Source organism: Balearica regulorum, chromosome 1 (genome assembly GCF_011004875.1).
Source record: "Balearica regulorum gibbericeps isolate bBalReg1 chromosome 1, bBalReg1.pri, whole genome shotgun sequence".
In the NCBI taxonomy this organism is placed as follows: Eukaryota; Metazoa; Chordata; class Aves; order Gruiformes; family Gruidae; genus Balearica; species Balearica regulorum.
Window position 1 is genome coordinate 74,508,923 of NC_046184.1, and position 8,424 is coordinate 74,517,346.

At 44.5% G+C, this 8,424-nt stretch overlaps 1 long non-coding RNA gene across 1 annotated transcript; it reads right to left on the bottom strand.

The window, feature by feature from the left end:
• Positions 1–511: 511 nt before the first annotated feature.
• LOC142600077 (uncharacterized) lies at positions 512–2,550 on the bottom strand. Its single transcript, XR_012833540.1, has 3 exons — positions 2,418–2,550; positions 1,291–1,347; positions 512–665 (listed from the first exon to the last, which is right to left on the bottom strand). It is a non-coding gene; the product is annotated as an uncharacterized LOC142600077 (long non-coding RNA).
• Positions 2,551–8,424: the final 5,874 nt, after the last annotated feature.

Below are 8,424 nucleotides of genomic sequence, written 5' to 3' on the forward strand. Positions count from 1 at the left end.
ACACAACAAGGCCGGCTCTGAAGTGATCATGGCGAAAGAATCAATTTTCTCTTCCCAAGAAGGTTATTTTCCAAACTTAGATCCCTTACCTGTGTGTTCACAGCACAGGCCTACAACTAGAGGCAGAAGTGTGCCACGTGGGGCAGGGGCAAGGTGCTGGCAACTCTTTAGGTGGTTTTACACCAAATAAAATGTCATACCCTTCCTGTTTTGGGGGAGTGGCAGAGGGATATTTACTGGACTGCAGAGGAAAGCAGTTTGCAAACAAGAGATGAGTGTTTCTTCTCATAAACTTCCCTCCTTTCTCCCTAACCTTCCTGGGTGAGTCCCTAGGGGGAAATCAGAAGTCACAGCTTTGAAAGCTTTTTCCACACTCTTGTGCCCACACCATCCAGGGGGACTGTGGGAGGGAAAATTAACAGCGACTCCTTTAGAGGTTTCTGGGACATGCTGTGCTGGTGCGGGGGAGTGTTAGCTGTCCTCTCCCTCTCGTCTGAGCCATGCTGCCTTGCAGGCAGGCGTGTGGGACTGGCACCTCCTTCAGGGACTCTGGTGGATGGGAAACCATTCCTGCTAGGACACGGCAGACCTGCAGCCGCGTATTCAGGTGAGCCTTCCCACCTGCTCTGTGCTGAGAGGAAAGTTGACTCGTAGGCTCGCAGGGGCTGCAAAGAGAATAGCAACATCATCCAAGATATGCGATCCTCAGCAGAGCACAGCCTATAACCAAATCTTGCTTTTCAGGAACTGCCTGTGAATCCAGCCCTTGCAAGGAACCCCTCACTGAGATCCTTGCAAAGGAAGGGCTCATTTGCTGTACGTATAGCATCCCTGTACACAGAAGTCTCCCCCTGCAGTGTGACTTGTAGGGCTGGCTGCCAGGAGATGTCCAAGGGAGGTCAGCTTGCAGCTTCAGTGAAAAAAAAAATCTATTTCAGTAACAAACACCAAAGAAACTCATGTTCATAGGCAGGCCGTGGTATCTTACTATGTGTCATAACATGTGCAGCCTGGATGGGTTTCCTAAACAGAATTGGAAAGCGGGGCTCAAGAAGCTCACCCCAGCTTTGAATTAAGATGTTTGCTCACATCTGTCCTGCCAATGCACCTATCCCTGTACTTCTTGAAGTCACCCATTAGGAGTCAAATCGGACAGTGACAGACGCATGTGTTTACAGATATGAGCCATTATGATACAGCATATATGTGTCTACAGGACTAAACAAATGTTACATGAAAGTCAGAGCCTCTAAGAAATACAGATAATTGTAAACTGGAAGAATTTCTTACTTTTTGTTGCCTACTCCAGTGATTGACAAGCGTTCATTCCTCTGTCTGTCCTGCGTACTAGGTATAACAGAAATATCCATTATTTATCTCTGCGGAGAAGATTTCATGCCAGTATAGCACATCTGGATGCAACTTGAAGTGCTCACATAGCCTCAAGGGAACCTGAAACAAACCCCAGCCAGCTACTATTTGCAATAGGCTCGATATAAACCAGAAACAAATTATCTCTTGTTTTATTTTCCTCAGAAGCGGATACATCCCCAGTCTTCAATATTCAGGTCTCTGATCAATCACTAAAACAGTCTGGCATAGACATTTGATAGAGTAAAATAAATCTGCAACACTTACAGAAGAGTTCTCTCAGCTGTGCATCTCTCTCCTGTTTGTCTATTGAGAAAACCTTATCCCTGTGTGTAAAAACCACTCCCCCGCATTGTAATTGCTGACTTTCAGTTGAAAGCTCTCCATTAACAAACAGAGATCCAGAAATGCCCTGTCACTGCTCCCCTGTGGTAAGCTCTTCAAAAGAAGATGTTAGGACCTTTATAAATTCAAGTAATCTGCAAGAACAGCTCTCTACATTATTTCTGCAACAAAGTTTTTTCTGCAGTGTGTAAGGGTGTGTGGGAGGTAGTTCCTGCAGGGAGGTAAAGAAAACCCTTGTAATCTCAGGAACTTGCTGGAAAAATCCAGCTAATGCTTTCAGCGAAAGATTGAATTGATCATTTTCAATTATTGCAAAGAATAGGACAGAAATACGTTTGTAACCAAAACGAGGAGCAGAATAGCAGATTTGCTAGCTCCCAAACTTCTTGATATGAATGTCTTGCTCCTTAAACTCTCTGTCTTCATTTGCAGTAGCTATGTATTGGTATAACTTTGTTCATCTTGGACAGTTTCCAAGCACAGCCCTTCTCAAAACCCAAGGAGCTGGCCTGGATCCTTTACTTGCATAAATCTGTGTTACCCCACCTAACTGCCAACAGGGCAAAGCTTGCATCTGATCCTGATCCAGCTGGGTTTTGATTGGTTTTTTTGATCTAAGGCAATCAGTGTGTGAGAGGAGCATGGGAGTGCTGCAGTTTCCCAGCCAGCATTCCCTTTATAAAGCGGGTATGTGTACTCACAGTGTGCGCGTGGTCCTGTTTGGGATATGGGACTGGAGGCTCTGGGTTGCCTTCTGACTCGTTGTTTTCCTTGTGTATCAACAAGTTAATTTCGCTGATTTGAGTGGGGTCACTCTGAATGCTGCACACGGAAAGGCTGATTCTCCTCACATAAGGAACTGGGCTTGTACAAAGGGAAGGAATCTTATCTTCCCATCAGTCAAAGAAAGGGAAGTTTCCACTGATCAAAAACGTTAAAGGCACCACCAATCTCACTTGAGGCTTAACCTGACAACTGATGTTCATTCAAGCACCCATCCACACACACTTCAATTTAGATTTCAGATTAATTTTAGAGCCACTTGTTCATTAATATAGTAGTTAATTAATTTTGCTGTTAGCTATTTTAATTTCTCAGCAGAATAATCAGATATTTCTTCCCTACTAAATCAAACCTGCCTGCAGTATATCAGAATGAATAAGACCATCTATTTAATTTCCCAGACATTAAATAATTAAAACTTCCTTGAAGGGTAGGACAGTGTGTTACTACCACTGGTGAACAGATATGACAGAGATGTACTGTCTTTAGGGAGACATACAGAGGCCGAAATATCTCCTATCCCATGTATGCCACGGTTTATCTCTATGCTTTGCGTTTATTACTAATGATGAACACTACTAATTAACTGTGTTAAAATACCTCTCAGGGGAGTGCTACATATCTGAAGTGCGATATTGTCAAGTGGATCACTTCAGGGTACGTGGAGCTGCTGCCAGTACCCCAGAGAAAGGCCAGGGGAAAGCGTCGCGCTGGAGAGGAGCATGGAGAGAGCTCTGGGAGAAGATCCCCCAGCCAGGGACAGTGCCAGAGCAGCATCACTGTTGTGGTATGCTGACACAGAGCAAAGCCACCCCTGAAATCATAGCCCTGTCATGCTAGTCTTGCCATGAGGAGTGAAGAAGGATCCCAGGTCTCCTTTTTTCAGGACCAACTCTTCTATCCATATCTTTGAACCCCCTTTACTGCGAGAGGTTTGCAGGGACCTGAAGTTCAGTTAAGTGGGGGCGGGGGGGGGGGGGGATGGGAATAAAGACAAACTTCTAGAAAACACTGAAAATAACATTAGAGCTCTATTGTGCAGTGCAGTGATGATTGCATAATTACCTGGAAGAAACTGAAGTGTCCTGATGTTTGCCCTCAGGATGCAAGAGAGGTGCAGTGAGGTTTGCTCAGAAGGAGAAGTTACCATATGGGAAGTCATGACACATCATCCATGGGGATGGAGACAAAAGTTTGAAGCCAGGACATTTTTTCATGACTACAGTCGTCGTGATAAAGGGCATGTGAAGCTGACCTGCAGGCTTTTCCCTGATGAGACTGTTTTCATTCTTGGAGAGTGGTTATTAAGCTCTCCTTCAGTGGCTTTTAACTTCTGACTGTCAGACCCTGGAGAAAAGGACTTCCCTAAGGCCAGTTACAGAAAATACTCTGTCTAGTCACGCTGGTGTCAGGTTATGCTGGGCAGAGGGAAGACACCAGAGAAAGGGTCTTGCCCCACTGGAGTCATAAGAAACTGCTGGGCAGAGCCAGGGATGGGAGCACGCCCTCACGCCCGCTGTTGGATGTCCATCGTCCGACCAGTGCTCTGCCCAGACAGGTAAGTGAAGCCTGCATACAATCGGGTAGGGGGAAAAGAGAAAAATGCCTCTGCTTCTTTTAATAAGTGCTGCAATGGCTCCTTAGGACTTGCCTGGCCTCCCCTCCTGTGGAAGAGAGTTGAGCATCAGACTACAGACCTCACAGTATTTAATATACTTCTTCTCACAATGCTTTTTTAGGATAGAGGGTTAGGGAAGCAGACTTTCCTCTGATGTAAAGGTAACCAAAGGCAGGAGAAGGAGCTGATTAGGTGGTGGGGTAACCAGCTGACTGGCTCTGCACACAAACTTGCTTTATAAATAAGTCCAGACATTTAGCCCAAAATAATTAACAAAGTCCCTTGCTAATAGAGATTCATACCAAAACCACTTCTCCAGCCAGATTGCGTGGCTAAACCTCAAACGGACTCAAGAGCTTCCCCTCTTTGGGCAACAGGAGCAGGTTTACCAGGGGGTCAAGGGGACATTAGGGGCGATATCAGAAGTGCCCAGCGCAGCGCAGCTGCCCAGCGCTTACGGCCATCTGGAGGTCCCAAAAATTGGCAAAGGTGCAGGGGAACATCAACTCCACGGTGTACCCAGAGCAAGTGGAGTGGTTCAGCAGTGTTGACGCTGCAGTGGGGCAGAGACATCCTTGGTCCCCATCCGGGTGTGAGAGAGGAGGCTGGGGGTCTGCCGCCCTCCCTCCTGCCTGCTTCCCTCTCCCCAGGCAGCCTTGTCCCTCGGAGCTGGTCCCTGGCTGTGGCTCCAGCTGCTTGAGTCAGCCCCAGTTTAACATTCCTACTTCACCAAGATTTTTAAGGTGTTTCCAGATCTCAGAATAAAAGCAGGCCCTTGTTTTCTGCTTGCCAAGGCTTTGACTTTCTTTCCCTTTCTCCATTGCTTTAGCTTGAACTTTTTGACAACGTTGCCCCCCAGTCAACCTTGCAGACAAACGGTGTATGAAATTATACTGTGGAGTGAGACCAAAAAGACTTTGACAAACCCTGTTTTTAAATGTTCCTTTTAAAAGCTGCAGAGAACACAGGCTGTTGAAGAAACTAAGTGTTTCTCTTCAGTCTTTGGTGCTGAAGTAATGCCACATGTTACGCTAATTCCTTTGATTCAGTACCATAACATAAATGAAAGCGAGTACTATAGTCGGCTGGCATAGTGCCAAAAACCCAAGCCAGCAGGTAGTGCAAGCTAATGAAAACAAGCGCAGTTTTATGCAGTCTAGAGACTAATGAGCTGAGTTTTAACCACACCAGCCAATTTGAAATGATTGCATATGCAGGTGTCCAGCAATCCTGAAAAGTCAGAGCACAGGCTTGTATGTATTCATTGCTAGCTCATCCATAAGGGTTGAATTCCATATAGATGTACGGTCATGTGCATCTATACGTTTGTGGCATGGATGAAAGGTCCTTTGAACATTTCTGTATCTAAGAGAATGTTTTGCAACGATAATATTATTCCCACTCGTCTTCACCTTCAAGATAATCAGACTTGGCTATTAAAATAAGCTGAATTCTTAGTTATCTATTAACATTGGATAATCTGCAATGAAACAGTGTTAATTCCAAATTGTAACCTCCAGGATTACATATGAAAGTTCAGTGTAAAAGCTCATTTTTGCTAGTTCTTTTTTCCTTGTTTCAGATGTTTCAGCCAGTAAGGAAAGGGAAAAAATGCCAAGTGAGAGGAGGGAATTTGCCACCCAAATAACGATCAGTGAATAGCTGAAGCAAAGTTTCCTGCTAGTTAAAAAAACTCTTAGGTTTATTAACTGAGATAAAAATGCATGTAATGGATGCATTTCCAAACATCAAATTGGTTACTGAAAATATTCAACCATTAAAAATTAAGCCAGCCTAATAATGAGGAAGTATGAAAATCTCAGTGATGCTGTCCCTTGCTTTCCCTAACCTTGATCTCACTTTATTCTCTTCGGTCATTTTTGACATTTGTCTCTTTGTTCAGTATAACATGTAAAGTGCTGCTGTGTACTTTAGACTGACAGCATGGGTCTGAAGTAGAAAAGTCAGCAACTGGAAGGTCTTTTTATTTACTGGTCATGAGATGCTGGATACTTGGGGTGTTTTTTCTGACATCTGTCAAAATTTTTCCACACAGTCATAATCAAATCTTCTTATTTTTGCTTCCTCTCCTTTCCCCACATATTCAAAGTGAGGAGGCTGCTGCTTACAGGCTAGCTCTGGACCCTGCCATGGGTTCGGGGCAGGGAGGCAAAGGCTGTGAGCCAGCCCCAGGTAGCTGACGAGGTCTCTCTCCCCGGGCACTGGTTGGGAGCAGGAGGCGCCTCATGCAGGGAAAGGCACAGAGCATCTTCTTTTTGGGACTGCCTATTTTTGGAAGCATTTAAATCAATCGGTGCTACCTTTTGTCCCTACAGAGTTGCCTGGTTATCTAAATGCCAGCGCTCCGGGCCAGGTCTCCGCTGGTGGCCGGCTGCGTACAGGAGGGACTGCTGCGGCCAGAGGGCTGGAGGGAGAAATAAATGAGAGATTTGTAGCTCAAGGAACACGAGATACTAGTGAGAAAAGACAAGGGAGGAAAATTTGATTCCAAACAAGAAGGTAATAGGAATCACTCTGCTAAAGTCAAGTGCCTACTTTTCATGCTGCTTCCCTTCTGGTCTGCATCTGGCCCTTAAGCACAATTAATGTCTATTTTTTCCTCTGCAGAAAATTACTTTCAAAAACATTCAACCTCAGCTTGGCACAATTAAGATTCAGGGCAACTAAGCAGACAGGATGTAAGGAGGAGGAGCCATAGTTTGTGTGTGTGTGTGTGCGTACTTCTGTCAGATTCAGTAACTAGCGTAGGGATAAAATCCTGTTTCACCTTATGAAACCTTGTGAACAAACCATCCTATCTCCTGTTACAGCTGTAACTGCAATTGCATGGCTCCTAGGAATCCTCTTTATTAAGATTTGGTGGTAGCCTATGGATAGCATGGTAGGGTATGCTTTCCACTTAAACTAAGTAGTGTACTTGTGATTTATAAAAAAGCAATAAATTATAATGCTGCATGTCTCAGGTAAAAATACCAAACAAAAAGGACGATACGATCCTGTTGATACCTGCTATCCAGAAAGCCTGACACATCAGGGCTGGGCAGGAGAAGATGTTCTTAGAATTTGCTACATAGAATATTATGTTCCAAAGAAGATAAAAAGCTGGGAAAAATTGGCTTCCCTGGCTGTGATGATGTTCAGGAGTTTTATTGGTCTCTTTTGCTGTAAAGAGAGAGATCTAGATACAGGAGTATTACAAAGATACATCAAAGCTTTTCCACTTGAGTTGTTGCAGCTTCAGAAATTCCCTAGGTTGGTAATTCACATCTGATTAATTGGGTTCTAAATCTCTTTAATCAATACTTAAAGAATTTGGCCGGCGCAGCCAACAACCTTTTATTCCTGTTAGCAGCAAGAAGCAGATACTGTTCCCAGACCTTCTGCACGCACACACACACACACACACATATCCCATGCTATCGTGGCCGCAGGGTGGCTGTGCAACGCCTGTGCAGCGAGTCCCGGCACGTTACCAGGGGTTTCCTCGTTACCAGGGGTCTCGGTCTCCACCACTTTGAAAGGGCAGCCCCCAGAAGTGCCTCCTGGGCTGCCTCCTTCCACGCACGGGGTGACACATTTACTACGTCTGGTGGCAAGGTGGGCCGTGGGGGGTCTGTAGTGGTGGAAAAGGGACCTTCCAGTGGCGCCCTGTGCCTGTAGGCCACTGCCCGCTGTCTGGGAGGAAGTCAAATCAGGTTTTAAAGGTAGTTTTGGAGCACACCTCAAAATAAAATTTGGGGTATCTGTTATGAATTCAGGATGCCGTGCTATTATGGCTTTGGGCATGCATGAGGTGAAGGCCGATCTCTGTATTTGTACTAACACATTATCCTCCTTGTCATCATGTTTATTAATCTTATATGTAATTCCTTGATATTCTTACAGACATTTCGTTTTAATCTAGGTGAACAGTCTGTCACATCACCATTTTAGTCCACTGCATATATTTTAATCCATTAGCTGATGACTGTCTGATAGCTGGGAAGAAGAAAATGGGATTGGATCGCCACAATTAGTGGGGAAAACGTCTCAGTCACATTCACATGAATTATTCAGTTTACTTCATAATCCACAAAGTTACAATCCTTTTATTATATGACAAAGCCAATGCATTAGAGACTATGGAAAAGATAAGTTATATCTGAAACACGAAGCTTTATTAATATCATTGCTTTCCATCAACATTCTTTAAAATCCATCCTGACTATTTAAGAGATAATAATACTTAATCTTTCCCCATCCTTCCCTCAGGAGAGTTACTTCAGTAGTAGATCTTTATACACTAT